The sequence below is a fragment of the Ambystoma mexicanum genome, chromosome 5p (assembly GCF_040938575.1).
Source record: "Ambystoma mexicanum isolate Mex_15411 chromosome 5p, UKY_AmexF1_1, whole genome shotgun sequence".
Classification (NCBI taxonomy): Eukaryota; Metazoa; Chordata; class Amphibia; order Caudata; family Ambystomatidae; genus Ambystoma; species Ambystoma mexicanum.
This window is the reverse complement of record NC_090930.1, coordinates 906,095,333-906,112,163: the sequence shown is the minus strand read 5'-3', so window position 1 is coordinate 906,112,163 and position 16,831 is coordinate 906,095,333. Positions and strand designations below refer to the sequence as shown.

Genomic DNA, 16,831 nt, shown 5'->3' with positions numbered 1-16,831 from the left:
ATATCTTCCCTCCTTCTCCTCAAGGGGGCACAGATAATGTACATTTTTGGACAACTGGTGGGCTAATTTTCTGGTTTTGGACATCGCTAGCGAGGAGATTTGGGCAGAATTCTGTGGAGAGTCTTGGGAATCTGAAAGAAAAAATTTGCAACTGGAGATCAGAGCCATTGTGGGTTCCCCTGGCTCCGTTTCTGGGCCGCCCCCCCCTTTTTGGAGGCAGTCGCCAGGATGGGTTTGAACCAGGGGATTTTCTTGCTGTTGGTTCTGGGATGAGATGGTGGGCGGCGGTAGCTCAGTCTCCACATCTCCCCAGTCTGGATTTGCATCCCTAGGGACCCATTTTTCTTTGGGAGGAGTTCCCCCCTCTCTGAAGGAGAAGATCCTTTTCCCAGGATCCTCTGAGGATCCCTCTCCCTCAAATTGGAAGATCTGTACCTCCTCCTCAAACTGAGTCTGTTTGGGTCTTTTGTTTCTCCTACCCCCCCTCTGCTCCTTAGGAGGCAGACTTTCAGGGGCAAGAGATTTTGTTTCCGGTTCCTGGGTTTCCAGGGGCTGTTTACAAGTGAGGAAGGAAGCTTCCTCCAAGGCTTTACACCCCCCTTCCCTTTGTGCCTCCTCCCTGGGAACCGGTGATTTATCGGGGTGCTGCCCCCGTCATTGTTCTGGAGCACCAGGTCCAGAGTTGGGTGCGTTCTGCGCCGGCATGCTGATCTGAGGGTTCTGCTGTGCCCTCAGTATATGACCCATATCCCGCGCCATGTTTTGAACCTGGCGCTCTAACTGGGAAACCCGCTCAGGCTGATACGGGGCCCTGTTTTCTCCCCTGGGCTGATCCCGGGAAGGGTAGCTGTCCCTCCTCTGGTAGTACCCCTGGTTGGGAAGATTTTGGTACCCCTCCACCCTTGGCCTCCCCTCTCCCGGATTCAGTGGTCTGGGCTTAGGGAATTGAGGAAAGAAGGATGGATGATTTTGGGGTTGGAAGTCGGGTGGATATCTGGGGAAAAAGTTCTGCCCAGGGTTTGGTAAATTTCTGCCCTCCTGTGGGAAGTTTGGAGGGAAGTTCCCTGGGTTAGGTGCTTGGCTGGATCCCCCCCCTTGGGCTGGAGGAGTCCACACATAACCCAGGATGGGTCTGTTACCTTTGTAGCGAGGACTTACATAGTCAGGAGAGCGAGGGACCCCATTTGTGGGGCTGCCTCCCTGGCTCCCTGTCTGCGACTGGCCCGAGGACCTTCTGGGCCTAGCATTATTAGGTGCAGGTAGGTTTTTAGGCCCCCCCATCTCCAAATCCAAAACGGGGGTGACCTTTACCTCTGCCACCTTGGCAGCAGCAGGGGTGCTGTTGGCTTTGGGGTTTTTCTGGGCATTGCTTTTATTTTCTATGGGCTTCTGCACCTCATAGATGCGGGTAGCCTGTTCAATGACCCAGTCTAAAGATATTTTCTCGTGAAAATCCCTCACGAGCTGGGTCATGATATATTTGGGCAAGGCATGGAAAAACGTGTTTATAAATTCACGGCTATCCGTGCGCACCCTTCTTGTGGTCTGTGCAAAAGCCCGCTTTAACTCCTGCACAAATTCTTGTGGGGCCTGATCCTCCCCACATTGCAAATTGTAGGCTGCCTTGCGAGCCTCTTGAGGATTTCTGTGAACAGAAAAATGTTTCAGGATGGCCGCCTTATAGGTGGACCATCTTAAATGATTTTGGTCCTCCAGCCCCGCAAAGAAACTGGAGTATTCCGGGGAGAAGGTCCACTTTAATTTTTTGAATGCAGCTTTGGCTGTCCTTCAAATGGAAAGTCTCCATCATTTGTTCAAACAACTCTAAGTGCTCCCAAACAGAATACTTAGCGTTCTTATGGTAAGGCGTGATGACGCTCCTGATCGCCTTAATCTGCTTTAAGGGGTCCTTGAGCAAGGCCCTTTTTGCCTTATTGGCCTTTTTGGTTCGGGTAACCCTTGTCCATTCTTCGTCGGACTCAGAGGCACTGCTCCCAGAGGTTCCCGTCTGTTCTTCCAGGTTTTCCCGGATTCTGCGAGCCTGGGAATGGCTGGCAGAATGTGGGGACCTGGTCTCCTGTGTCCTGCGCAGTTCAGAGGAGTCTTCAGATTCCTCCTTGCTGTCAGGATTTGATGGGTACCCCCTCCACTGACCTAACTGGGCAGAGGTTTTCAGGATGCCCTTAATGGGCCTACTCTCCTGGGGTTCCCCACTGAACTGTATTGTACTTGGGTGCCCATACCCGGATGCCCACCCCTCCATTCCTGGATGGTACTGGCCTATGAGCCCCATGCTTCTGGCTGGATAGTAATCTGCCATCCCTGTGGCCCTGTGCTCATGTGCGCCAGGGGACATGGGGGTGGCAGAGTCCAGGGACTGAGAGGTATGAGGGCCTCTGGTACTAGGGCTCCTGAGGTTATGCTCCGGAGTTTCCATTTCCCAGCGAACCTCATCTCTATCCGCCCCTGCTCCCTGTTGCAATGCAAGAGCCTGCATTTGTGCCTTCAGTTCCTCAGTTAAGGCCTTACTCGACTCTATCAGTCTCTCCTGCATCGCTACCTGCTGTTGGAGCCTATCATTGTGTTGACAGAGGGCCTCATTTTCCCTCTGTGCTTCCTGGTTGGTCCTGGAGAACTGGGCCAGTCTTTGCTGCAGGAGGGTTACCTCCTGAGCTGTGTCCCTATTGGCCTGCTCCTTTCTTGCTAGAGCATCCTCCACCCTCCTGGTGTGCTCTAGCAAGTTCTGGTTTTCTTTTTGGAGGTCACCCAGTCCCTGGTGGGCCAGGTGATTTTCTTCCATTTTCCTTTTTAAATGGCAGACTTCCTGGCCTAAGGCGTCTCTTTCCTGACTAAGAGCCTGCATTTGTGCCGCCAGGTCGTCCCTTTGCCTTTGGAAGGCACCAGCTTTCTGGCGCTCCTGATCAAACTCTGCCTGGGTATCCAGGTCTTTCAGGATCAGTTTATTGCTCTCCTCTTTCTCTCTGTCTAGTTGGATTTGCAGGGTGGCTACCTGCTCTGTGCATGCCCTGTTGAAATTGATCTGTTGCTCCAGCTTTTTCTGGCTCTGCAGTAAGGAGTCCAAACTGTCTTGGTGCTCCTTCTGCAGGGCCAGAAATCTAGTATCCTGTTCTGACTTTTCCTTTTGCAGCACATCCATATCCTCCTTTATTTTAGTAATGTACAGTCTGCTGTCATTTTCTGACTCCTGGCTCCTCTGCAGCCTCTGCTCAGAAGAGTCCAGATCAGATTGGACCTTCTGTAATGCCATCTGTTGCCTATTTGCCAGATTTTGGCTTTCAGCACATCTATCCTGCATGTCTCCCATATATAGGTACAGGTATGCTGCTATCCTGGCGATCTTATTGTGTTCCTCTTTGGCTTTAGGAGCCATATATAGTTCACTCAGGGCCACATGTAAGGGACCCTGATCTCTATATATATCTGACCCTGTTTCAGTGACCTGTTGTGTGATGGCCTGCAACCACACATCCTGGCCCTGTTCGGTCCATTCACCTCTCACAAATAGCTTATGCAAGAGGTGCTCTCTGGCTATTTTCATGTCTACTAAGGTCGTCATTCTAGAGATTGGTCTCTGTCCTGACTTACAGAAGTTAGTATTTTATTTTTGCAGAACAGAACTTTTCTTGGAGTGTCCCTTTTGAGGAATGCTTCACAGCGTAATGCAGCGTGGTGATCCGACCGGGTGTATGTATCCCGTCAGTTAGCACACTGTATTAAGCTGCACAACTGGTAAATCTAACCCAACGTCTCGGCTCGAGCCCCCACTTTGTAAGAGGATTCAATTCAGCACTACAGCCAAGTTAACGCCTAGTCTAGAATACTGAATGAAAACCCTTATTGATATATCTTTAGGTCCAGTTCATGCGTTCTGGATGACTACCCTTGTATAACACCCCTCTCTTGGAATCCCCCTGACCCCACTGAGCCAAGAAGTAATTCTGTTTTGCAAGTTTAATAGGTTTATTTGATAATTTAAAATAGATATATATATATCACGCTTTATAATAAATTAATAATTGAATAGCACACTTAATCTGATATGATAAAGATCAACAACGGAGAATCTGGCACTAGCACACTTCTTTATAATTACTAAGGAGTTGAGATGAAATGGATAAGGTAGCACACTGGTAAATAGGAACAAAAGTATAATGTGGTAGAGGATGCTTTATGTAGGCTCAGGTGGATGCAATATTCAATGAATGCAGTACAGAAAATACGCAATATGATTTCAACCAAACAATGTAATCACTTTTTTCTGGCTACTCCCCTCCCCCCCTTGATGCAAGGCAAGGAAATGGAAGGAAAACACACAGTTCTCAGAAATGCAATCAACTGTAATTCAGTTCAATCCAGCAAGCTTAAACAGAAGTTTGAAAACACAGGCAAATGCTTTGATAGGTGCTAGCAATGAATGAGAAATATGCTGGAAACGCTCTTAATTCCCTTTTAGAGGTTCAGGATGAGTGGTATCTAGTTAATATTAGTCCAGGCTCACACTAGCAATGATGCAGGGATAGTTAGCAGGTTAAACGAATTTCTGGCAAATGAAATCAGGCAGCAGCAGTTTTTTTACATGTGAAGAAATTGCAAATCGCGGCAAAATTCGCGGATGCGCCGAGCGCTATTACAAAGGAACCGCAAGGACTATCTCTACCGTTTTGGGGTCCTAGGAGAGCCTGGGATCTCAGCTTCCAAATGAAAGTTATTGCAAGTCTCTAGCCCAAACGGTTGCGGAGATATGAGTAATTTAGTAAAGGTCGTTTTTGGTTTTGTAAATTTTAAACGCACACTTTTTCAAAATGACAAATTTTACTAGAAATGACAGGTGACAGATAGGAGGCAGTTCTACTTAGGTTAAATAGATTGAATTAGATGAATTTAAACTAAGAGATGTGTTCTGAGTTTTGCTAAGTACTCACAAGAGATTGTGAACAGGAAAGCGACTTGGTCACGATCTTCAGTCTGGTCAGGTCTTTCCGGATTCTGCTCACAGCGCCTGGTCTGGTCTCGGCTAGGCACAGCACTGCTTTCTCTCTGGTCTGGTCTCTGCTAGGCACAGCACTGCTTTCTCTCTGGTCTGGTCTCTGCTAGGCACAGCACTGCTTTCTCTCTGGTCTGGTCTCTGCTCTGGATAGATTGAAGTCTCTAGTTTGGCTTTCTGGAGTTTGATGGAGGTAAGTATGGATTTTTCCGGCAGGGCTTCCAGCGGCAGATGAAATTGAATGTCTCTATGTGTCCTGACTCTCTGCTTTTATCTGTTTCTTGAGAATGGGTGTGTGTGTTGCATCACTAGACTTGCCCCTCTCATTCGTCATTGGTCAGGCTTCCATTCCTCCGCTTGATTGGCAAACTGAACTCTGAGTCAGATTGATGTCATTTTATGATCTCTTGAAACAACCTCCCTTATCATCTGTGCACCCAAATATATATATGATCAAAATCCATACTTCAGAGTTACACAGTTGTTTGAAATTACATATACATGGTGTGGCTGAATTTAGCCATGTCTATGTCCAAATCTGCTCATTCTCGGAGCTTGCATTCAAAGAGTGTACATAATTGACTTTTTAACTGCTTTTTCAATTTCCGACATGGACCCAACTTTACATACATGTGTGCAGGGGGTAGGGACATTAACTGATGAAGTTTCAGATTTTTAACATGCACACATTTAGAGTAATATCCACTTTTCCGCTAAAACCCCCCTGAACATACCACCGGTTCCTACCACGTCTTAAACTGTGGGCAGAAAAATCACAAGAATTATGGTATCATTTATAAAATTTTCACATGTCCGCACTATGAATTATCCCCCTTTTTATAAAACCATATCCTTGCTGCAGGGGTGTGTCTTTTCAGGTCACATGGTACAGAAACCAGTCTTTCCAGTTTCTGCCAAGCCAGCTTGCTTCTCACAGGCAGTGCCCCTCCCAGCTTCTCCAGGAGGAAGCCACTTTTTACGACGTCTGTAATAAAAACCTTTGCCTGAGTGGAGAGGGCTTTGTTCACTCTCTGGCAGAGCACAGGAAATTCAATTATCAGATAGATGGCATATCCTTAGTGTGGGCAGCAAAAGGAACATTGGCCTGGGAACATAGTTGTGACTCAAGTTTCACTCCTGATGGGATCCGTTGCTAGGCAAAATCAAGTTCCTTAAGCCAGACCTTCAGCTAACTTTTTGTTGCTTTTAAAATAACTTGTAATTTTACACATGCAGCTAGAATGCTGATTCTAAGTGCAAAACTATGACATTTCAACAGTTACAAAGGCATGTGACACCAAACATAGGTCACTCATTTAATTTAACATTTTCGATTTTGGTGGTTTTAAATCCAGTTGCAGTTAGGCTTAAGCTGCTGACTCCATAGCATTTTTGTTATAAGCATTGTTTTTGGGCTCTTCATTTCCCAGATTTTGTAGGCACACAAAACTCCATTCTGCCAAATGTCTGCTGGTGTTCAGTGAATATTTTGCACATGTTGCAAGGTTTGAAATAGGCATTTTGCTTGCCTTCAGAAAAACACACAGTGGGTTTTAAAACGCCGGCTTTTGGATAGTGGTGAGTACTGGTACTGCACCCATTTTTGGGATTTTCTTGGATTAATGCATTCTAAACAGGAATGGTTCTTACATGGTAGTAAATCCTTGCTTAACATTGTTTTGATGGGGCTCCTTACAGTAAGATGGTTATGTGGAACCCCACAAAAAGGGTTGAATCTTTAAAGTGGTCCAATGAGTCACGATTTCAGCAACTTTTTGACATCAGTAAAAGTGGATTTTGTTAACAAAGACCTTTCTTTACCCTGGTGGGTGGCAAGTTAGGTAACCATTTTGGTGTGCGCACAACTGCGCAGCTTTCCTGGATTTCGGCGCACATGTGGGTTTTCCGCCATCTTGAATTTCCTAAGCCCACAGCACCAAATGTTGTAGCAGGGTAGCTTAAACGTGGGTCAGGACACCCTACAAGCCGCCTCTCCAAGCAACGAGTTGGGGGTAGATCTCTCTCAGCTGCAGGGGCCTCCCTCTGGAACAGCCTTCCTGCCTCCCTGAAACTTGAAGAGAACCATCTCTGGTTCCGGAAGCACCTCAAAACCTTCTTCTTTGCCTCCACTTTCTCTCCCCCTCTGCCCTGTTAATATTACTGAAACTGCATTGAATCTGCAACGGGGCCACTCACCTACCCCGGTCCATGGCCCTGCCACTCTCCCCTGCACTGCCTACCTGGCAACCCCTGCACTGTGGGACTGTCTCTGTATCCCTACAGCCCCTCCTCCCAGCACTTGTCTGCACTTATCTTGCACTTGCCACCAGCTGGACCTTATTATTTATCTTGTTCTACTAAACCTGTACTGCACTTCTCCTCTCCCTTTCCCCCTTGCACTTTTCCCTCCTCCCCACCCTGCACTTGCGCGATCTGAATGACACCTGGCCTAGTAGGATCGTATGTCGGTCTCCCCTTGTTCCCCCCACCTCGTCGCACCTTGAAACACTTGTGTATAGGCGCGTTATAAATGCCATATCATATCATATCATAACAAAGGTGGAGTCTCACTGAACGAATCAGAAAATTAAGACAGAGAATGTACCCAATATATGAGATTAATGGTTGGATGATGTTTTATCATGAGTGACCCAAAATCCTAAAGCAAGTTTAATCCAATTATCAAACACGCCAAGTCCATCCTATACTTGCAGTAATTGACAAAGTACACCAAAAATATTTCGGAGTCTTGCATGTCGATATTGAAGGAGTTCATTAAAGCGTATTTAACACTTGCTGCTGAATTTCTCCTTCACCTTTGATTTGGGATTCAGAGATATGGAACCTAGTTGGGTGGACCATTTACGATAGAGGTGTGAGACTCAAGGACAACACCCCATGTCAATGTCAAAGGGCCTGCGACTTCAATATTTATCCTGCATTTCCTCAGTTACCCCTAGATTACTTGTGGTGCATGACATGGTGTGGGAGGTAGGCCGCTGTGTAGGCTGTCCACCAAAGTTGCGCCAGTGACTCATAGCTCCCGTGTCTATTAACAGCTCTCTGCATCAAGTGTAAAACCTATAGGATTCCGCAGCAAGATTAACCAGAGCAAGCAAGGATTAGCTCAGTGAGTAAAAGCAGTTGGAAATAATTGCAAATGCTGTTTGAGTGAGTATCTGGATCACAATGCAGACTTCCAGTAAGATGTTCAGATTGGCAGTGGCTGAGGGCCGAGGGATGATCTGGGTATAAGCCATACAGTATACCCACATTCTCTCTGTTACTTGTTGACTGCCTATCAACCCTACAATTCCCTTGATTAATTTTAAGTTATCAACTCCTCCTAATTCCTCTTTTCTGTTGGGACAAATGGTGGGAAATGTTTGTGGGACCATGGTTGTTTTGGACAAAGGATGGCCAAAGCTTTAGGAGTGCAACATTCAGGCGCCTTCTGTTTGGTTTACACCCTTCTTCCACTCCATTACCACCCTATTCCTCTGTATTCTGGCTTTGGCAAGCTGTCGGGTTGAAGCACTTTTCTTATCCTGCTGGATTACTGAACAGGAATGTGGGGACATTTTAAGTAGAAAGTCAGTGGCGTGTGACTCCAAATCCTTTAGCCTTTGCAGAATCTTACTAAGATATGCGAGTGAGGTGGCTCTGAAAGATGTTTGTGGTGAGTCTATGATCAACTGTACTTTCAGAGATATAGGACGTGACGATTTTCCATCCTGATCCTGGATGTGTAGAAACATGTGCTTCAAGTAAAGCAGGGAAAGGGAAAGCGACAAGGGACCTCTTGACAGGGTCCAAGTAAAAGAAAATGGAGGCTACTCGGGAGAACATATCTTGACCTATGTCTAGGATAGCTGCAGTCACTTCCAGCCACAAGGGGTAGCACTTGAGCTCTCTGATTGTTAGCCCCATCCCTAATAAATTTAGCATCCTGGGGTGATCCTGAGCCCTGGAGATGTGTGAAGTAATGCGGCCCAGAATTTACAACAAGCTTCACATCAGACCTATATGGCCATAATTGAACTGATACTGCTTGACTACACCAATTGTTTTGACAGCTGACCGATGTGTAGAAATAATTCTCAACGGTGAGGGTGATAATTGATCTCCTCAAAAGTCACTGAACAAAGCAACCACTACAATTACCTTACTGCAGACGGAAGATAAACCTTGGGGTGTCTACACCAACAGCAACAAAGCTAGCTCTGGCATCAAACTCTTCCCTGACAGTTTTATGCATCCATCCCTGCTACCAACCAACCAAGTACTACTCAAATGCAGCCAATGCAATATTCATTATTATTTGTTCATTTGTTTCTGGTTATAAACATAACCTTTACAAAAATATGAATCATAATATCAATTAAACAAAAAAGAAAACAAAGACATTACAAACACATTACATCACCAAATTCGATAAGAAAGATTCAACGGTATTCATCACACCCTTTTGAGTAAGAAATAAAAAAAGAAGTAAGAACTAAAAATATCTACAAATTTAAGCAATTAATTTCAATCAGCACCATTTAAAATTGCTTCAGGTACCTTTACCAATTTAAATATGTTTTCTAAAAAACGAACTACCGCTAACTGCAGTGGCTTACCTTTTCCATGCAGCATTTCCCACCACAATATGTCCAAATTAACAACAAATTTACTAAAGTGCTGTATCTGTGCATTTCTCAATGCATAGCAGTAATTCGTGAGATGTTCTAAAGTTTCAATTACTCCTGGAGCATTGCAATATCTACAAGTTTGCAAACTCTCTAACTCAGTCTTCCGTACATATAAAATTTCACAGGTTGGGAGCACTTCAATGTTTGAAAATCAGTCTTTGGATATGTCTCATGAGGCACATGTCAAAGAAACTCCTGAACATGAGAATTAATGGGGGGAGCATCACAAGTGTATATTTCCTGATAACATTTAGAGAAAACTTGCATGATTTCCTTATCTGAGAAGATATTATTACCTGTGTGATCTTTAATGACCGCAATCCTGGATTTTTCTTTTTTAAGTTTGAGGTATGATGCGAGTGATTTACTCGACTTATTGGAAAAGTCATAAAGTTTTGCTTTATATTTTAAAACATTAACACATGAGTATTGTAAGCTTAATAATTTCCTTAAGAATAAATGGGCCTCATTATGAGTTTGCCGGGCCGGAAAACGACATGTCTGCCTGCCGTGGCCACTCTGCCCGACAGCTCTGACCCTGCCTGGGGCAGCAGCCACAGTAGGCAGACTCCGCACGGAAGCGCCAGCACCATTAACAATGGTGCAGGCGCTTCCGAGTCCCCACTCCCATAGAGTCCATTTTACCGGCGCCTGACTTCTTGGGCTGCCGGAGTTGTAATCTCCTGGTGGCACCGGGAAGTCAGGTGCCCGTAAACTATTGCGAGTCCGGCAGCAACCTGCCGGTAGCACCGGCAGGATTATTGCCGGACTTGTAATGAGGCCCATTGACTGCCAATCACACATTTGCAGACCAGATGTTCTATATGTTTAACTTTTTAGATCTGTTGGGAACACCTTTAGAACATATTGGTTCAACATAGATATAACAACATCACACAAATGTTACCCATACACTCAGATATATATGTCAAAGAGTTTTATTCATAACTAGCTGAAGAAGTGGGACATAATATTCCCTACTAATTGAATGCAACACTGTATGAACCTAATCTTGTCTGAAACATTGTAACATCTTAAGCTTGCTCAATCTACTTTAGATCCCGGGGATTGGTGAATATGACCAAACAATAACAGCATACTACACTACTCACATTTTTCCTAAAACCCCCTTTTTAAAATTATTATTAGATCACCAGTTACCAACATGGTCATAACTATATGGGTGGTTCCCCATATAGACTCACATATCATCACTTCTTAATTTGCTGACATTTCCATACAACACTAACATGAATTCAACAGATCTCTCTACCATAAGTGACCTTTCTTACTCTCATATATACCATTCAATCATAGATTGATTTTAACTTCCAAATAATTTCCACAAGATTTCACACCTCTGATTTCACATCTATAAGTATTGCAAGAACATTATCTAAATATATTATTTTGTCACATTGCATAACTAACGCCTGTTAACAGTCACGGACCATTATTGTGGGCTAACACAGTAAACAAGCGCAATGACATCATCATGTCTTAGTCACACTTTGTTCATAATGCTGTTCATTTTTGGATCCGCAAATCATTTAGCGGTCGCGGACCTCGGGGGTACAGAACACCATCAACCCGATTAACATACTGAACATGAATCCTTTATCTTTATACCTAGCCTAGGTGGCCGTTTGATAGGTTCTAGAGACATTACGACCTAATTCTAGTTTCTGAACAATTTGTCTGTAGACTGGCATCTCCTGTATACCCCTGTTCATCATCCAACAAAACAAAGCGACATTTCTTTCAACATCACCACATGATGGTCTCCCAGACCCCAGTAAGGGAATGTTTTTACTGTACATTCCAGTAGAACTTAAATTTGATTGTTGACAATTCCTCACTATGGACTCTTTATTTTCAATATCATTGATTGCTATAGGCATTGTGGTGAGGACTTGTTGAGATGAATCAGCACTATTGTATTTTCTGAAGGAATGCTCAAGGTACCTTCACAACAGCATTACCTCATTTAGGTAAGGATATATTCCTCCAATTCTTTTAGTATGATGAATGGATGGATATTTCAAAGGTTTGCCCTGAGGACTTAGAGTATGATATTTACCAACAGCTACCATGCATAACAAGAAGGAAGTCTCTGAGCATTACCAAATCTTCTAGACCAGCAATCACTAACTCAGACTTGTTCCGCACAGTGGTAAGACATGGTCCTTTTATTAACTTTTTAATAGATTTGTTCTGACCTTCTTTTAACACTACACATAATATGCTGATTGAGGTCTAACCTGATTTCATCTTTATCTTTAGATCGCTAGTTACCACAGATGAAAATATTTGGACTTAGATCCATCCATTATAATACAAGAGCAGAGGACTTCTGGAACTTTTTTGATTTTCTTAAAGGTGATTTATCAAGCTTTAGGTCATACTATACATATGGCCAAAAGTGTGGAACCATAAGGATTGTAAACACAAGTACAGATAATTATATTTTCTCTTTTTTGTTAAATTACAGTAATCTTCACAAACATAATATCCCCTGAAAAAGAACATTGAAGCTTGGAACGCATTGGGTTGTCTATTAAAGTTATGACTGTGAAGAAAGGAAAGGAATTCATTTTGAATTCTATCATAAGGAACATTTGTTTTCTCAAATGCTTAAACACTGAATATTTATCTTTGTTTAAAATCCTTGAATTTATATTTTGGAACATATCTATTACTATAGTAGATAATTGTTTGTCTGAAACACAGCCATTGGTAGTGTGCAGGGGACGGGGGTTCCCATACATTGGGAACTTAGTTTTGGTTTATATATTTACATGGCCCATGTGCCAGGACTGATGGTTCTCCCCTGCACCTTAAATGTATTGATTCATTCGGAAAAAATGATCCCTACCACATGAAGGTAACAGCATAAGATCCAGATTTAAAAATAGGTGTGCGTTGTTACCTATGTTGTTTTCACTGTCAATAACATGTTGTCTGAAGTACAGCTGCTTTTGTGAGGTCCTGGTTCTTATAAAACAGATCCTGAACATTAGTTTGTTACTTAATAGGTATATGCATGGATATAAGTCTAGAATGTACTTCTGGTCAATGGATCTGTCTGCTGTGTTTTGATAATGTTGATCGCACAAAATGATGGATCACTTTGGCAGTGGAAGAAGTGTTCCAAATAAAGTAGTGGTACTGTGAAAATGGCATGGCACGGGATAGGAGAAAGAGGAGCAAGGTGCAACACATGTTTCAAGAGGTGGCTGCCAATGCAGGTTGACAGCTATGTGGGTGGACCAAGCATAATGAACTGGTCCCCTGTATTGTTTCTCTCAGATGGTCAGTCAGTTGACACATTTCTATATAGCTTTTGTCAAATCAGTCACCTCTACTCGTTGGTCTTAGCCCTGCTGGAAACCATACTTAAAACCTCTTTGAACATGAGCTGCTTCAACAGGATCCTGCCACTATAAACATTTCTGCTGTCATGAATAGAATTTGGTAAATAATTACAAAGTCTGGATCCCAATCCTGAACATGTAATGTCTCTCCTGGTCTGACAGTGCATGAGGGATGAGTAGTCTGTGGTCCTACGTATTCCACACAAGCGCATCATAACAGTTGCAGTCTAACAGACTATTCACTAAGGCTCCTACTGCAGCTTCTCACTTGTCCAGTGGCATAAAGAGGGAAAAGCCATCTAACTACCTGATGTACAAATAAAATCCTGTGGAAATGACCTGGATCTTTGTCAACTATAACATGTAAGAATTTAACCTGAGATGACAATGCAATAAGTTTTCCAAAACTCAGGAGGCAATGGTGTGTTGCAAGACATATTTTCTTAGTGTTATCAGAACCTCCTCCAGCTTCTGATAGTTAAGATGTAGCCAGCTAGAGTCCATTCAGGCTGAGATGTCATTAAGTCTTCCTGACTGTACGGTGAACAGATTTCAGTTTAGCTGTAACTGCTATAGGGTGGTAAAATGAAGCGGTATGCTTAAACTTTATATACAAGAGTTCTGAATGGTGAAAATGGCTGTAAAAAGAAGTGAAACTCTTAAAAATAAAAGTAGTCGGTCCAGAGATATACAGTTACTTGCGGCAAGAATTTGTTTTGGGTACATTTTCAATTATTCAGCTCCTTTTTCTATCTCGTGAGGAGTCACGGAGGGTTATGTCTTCCATGGTAATTCCTTACCAATCAAATTGAACAAAATAACACTCAGTCTCCCAAGAATAGGTTGTCAGAAAATTCCTTTGCCGGCCTATGCCGATGGTGTGGTCTTGCTAGCCCATACACCTTTAGCATTGCACAGTCGGGTCAAGTGCTATGAACTGTGTAGGGCAATGTCATAGTACATGGAGATTAATGCTCTTAAATATCACGTTATGTGCATTAGAACTCATCCTCTCAGCCTCCCTCCAATGAAGGTTGTTGGAAGCACTCTGGCTTGGGTGTAGCACTTAACATAGTTGGGTGTAGTACTTCCATATAGTCTGAGTTGGAAAGCAATGTGGACACCCAAGCACTAAAGTTGTCTCACGTGAAGGAACATTGGTTGGATTTGGAAGAACTTTGAGACACCACTTCATTGGTCCATATGTTCATGTTTATTATGCCACATAGATTAATATTGCAACATATGCCACTGACCTTTGGGGCCACACACAAGCTAATAGAATTCAAATTGGGAAGAATCAGTTCTTGTGTGCGCTTTTGGGGTTTCACATGATACTCCTTTGCTTCTGATTCACCTGGAGCATAGATTTGGACTTTGTAGCAGATTAAATTAATTTGACACAGTAAGAGTTTTGTTTTTGCTTATCGAAAACTGATTATCACAATGTATTGCATGGTATGGTCTTGGATCTGGAGAACTCTGATTTAGCTTCATGTTGTAGTTGGCTAACATTTGTAAAGAAGGAATTGTCTTTAAAGTTATTTTCTGTAAAGGGCTTTTCTTTCACAGATTCTGACCCTTTGTCCTTCTATGACATCTTTAATAAAAATTCAGCTGCTGATGCAGACATTTCCCCTGCTTTTCTCAGGAGAAAATACGTATTGAACTTCCAGGCAGCCTTGCCCAAGGCCTTGCTCCCAGTGAAGCCACAGACCAAAAGCCACCCACATATAAGTGTTTTTGTAATTCCTCCAAGATTTCCTGTCTTGAGAAACTGTCTGTTTGTGGCTATTTAATGCCTCATTCTATGCCTAGGTAGCAAGTGTAAGAGTGTGTGCTCTCCTGCTCCTTTGCACATTGCTTGAATACATCTAGGAAGTTCAGAAAGGACCCAAATGCTGTACTAAATGTGCATGACACAGTCTCTGCATCAAGTCCTAACAATGGATAGACGCCCTCCTAGAGCATTGTCCTTAATGTGAAGGTACCCAAATAATGTAGCTAAGCACAGACAGAGGACCATCTTTCTAATGACCCGATGATCTCTAGGGAAAAAGCTCTGACAGCCAGTAAGCCCACTGGCCTATTTCATCAAAGCATGGGGAGAAGGTTTGACCCTGCTATGGAAATATGTACGGATACAAGGGTTTTCCTGAGGGTTCAGCCAGTTGGCCGGTACAATGAAAATTACTTCTTCACGACATCATTTAAATGCTTCACAACCCAATGGCAATTAAGGGTTTCCTTTGGCTGCAGATACATTACATGACAAAATATGTGCAATATCCAAATCTCTGGTTACGATGGTTAAACAGAAGGAAGTGGGGTATGAAGACAAGGTCTTCAGTATCTTAAAGGGTGCAAGTGGTCATGATAAGAGAGGGAGATAATGGGTCTCTTTAAATGGGCCTTGCTCTCGTCCCACTGAAGTGTTGAATTTAGATACTCGTAGCAGGTCAAACGTGTAACCGAATCGTATGATGTTGATGGAAAGTGTCTCCAGGGAGGATCCTACCTTAATTTTGAATAGGTCAGCCATCCTTATGGTGTTTTTGAAAATACCAAATGCATATGGTCTGAGTACCAGAGTACCAGAGATATTGATCGAGTTCAGTTTTCCCAAGCAATTCTTCGCGAAGTAGCCCATTTTAGAAATCTTGGGCTTGAACTGAGTGAAACATTCCAGAGTAGATATACTGGAAGAGATGATTCGGTACATCAAAATAACATACCAAAGCAAAATGAACATATAGTTTCCCTGGAAAATAAGAATGGAAACTAGAGAAGTGTTAATTTCACAAAGAATGGACAGTCAAATGAGGGAGATGAATGTGATTGGTCTTGGCTCTTTCGAGCAATTACAATTGACAGGAATGAGGAAGCCAGGAATGATCCCCTCTAGCAATACATTATTTCTGCATTGTACTGTCTTGGAACTCGAGGGGTCATAGTGCTCTGTTTAGAAATATTGGCCTGATCTCTATTAAAAAAAAAAAAAGCACCCAATTGTATGTCTCCAGTAATACTGGCTTATAAATGCCCCAAATGTAGAAGAATATATTTCTTTTTGTCAGGCAGCCAACTGTGGGAAGACCAAAGGGAGGCCTTATTACCTTGTTAAAATCAGGGTGTGTAATGACTGAAGCTAAGGAGGTGGTCCCAATTACTGGAGCTGTGGTGATTGAACATGTGTTGGGGATCTCTGTAGTGACTGCTTGGATATTTCTTATTATCATCTATTGGCATGAGAAAGTTAGGCCATTGGACACGTTTTTAGTTAAATTGAGATTTCTGGTTGATAAGTGGAAGGTTAGTAGGATATTGGGGCACGTTACCATCTTAAGTGACTTGAATTGTTTTTTTTTTTTTATGGAACGCTTCACAAATTTGCATGTCATCACTGCGCAGGGGCCATGCTAATATTCTCTGTATCGTTACAATTTTAGTATATGTGCTGCTGGAGCGAGCACAAGTGACTTGAATTGTACCTCTAGGTCATTTGACTGTGACAGTGTAAATGAGTTATTTGTCTTGCTTAGTGGTCATTCCAGGAAGAAGTTCTGTAATGGTAAGGAATGGGCTACTTTTATGCCCCCACATGGACTAATGAAAGTAAATGGTTCAATTAAAGGAGTTGAGGTGGAACAATATACATGCCTCAGAGGTGATTCGCGATCTATCTTGGATTACATTTACATGAACAATTATTTGTTCAATAATTGCTTGGATCTTTGTGTGACGGAAACCCCCTGGAG

The 16,831-nt window shown here is 43.1% G+C and overlaps 1 non-coding gene across 1 annotated transcript; it reads right to left on the bottom strand.

Annotated features, from left to right (window-relative positions):
* Positions 1-16,439: 16,439 nt before the first annotated feature.
* Positions 16,440-16,546, bottom strand: LOC138481859 (U6 spliceosomal RNA). Its single transcript, XR_011274455.1, has one exon. It is a non-coding gene; the product is annotated as a U6 spliceosomal RNA (small nuclear RNA).
* Between the last annotated feature and the right edge of the window lie 285 nt (positions 16,547-16,831).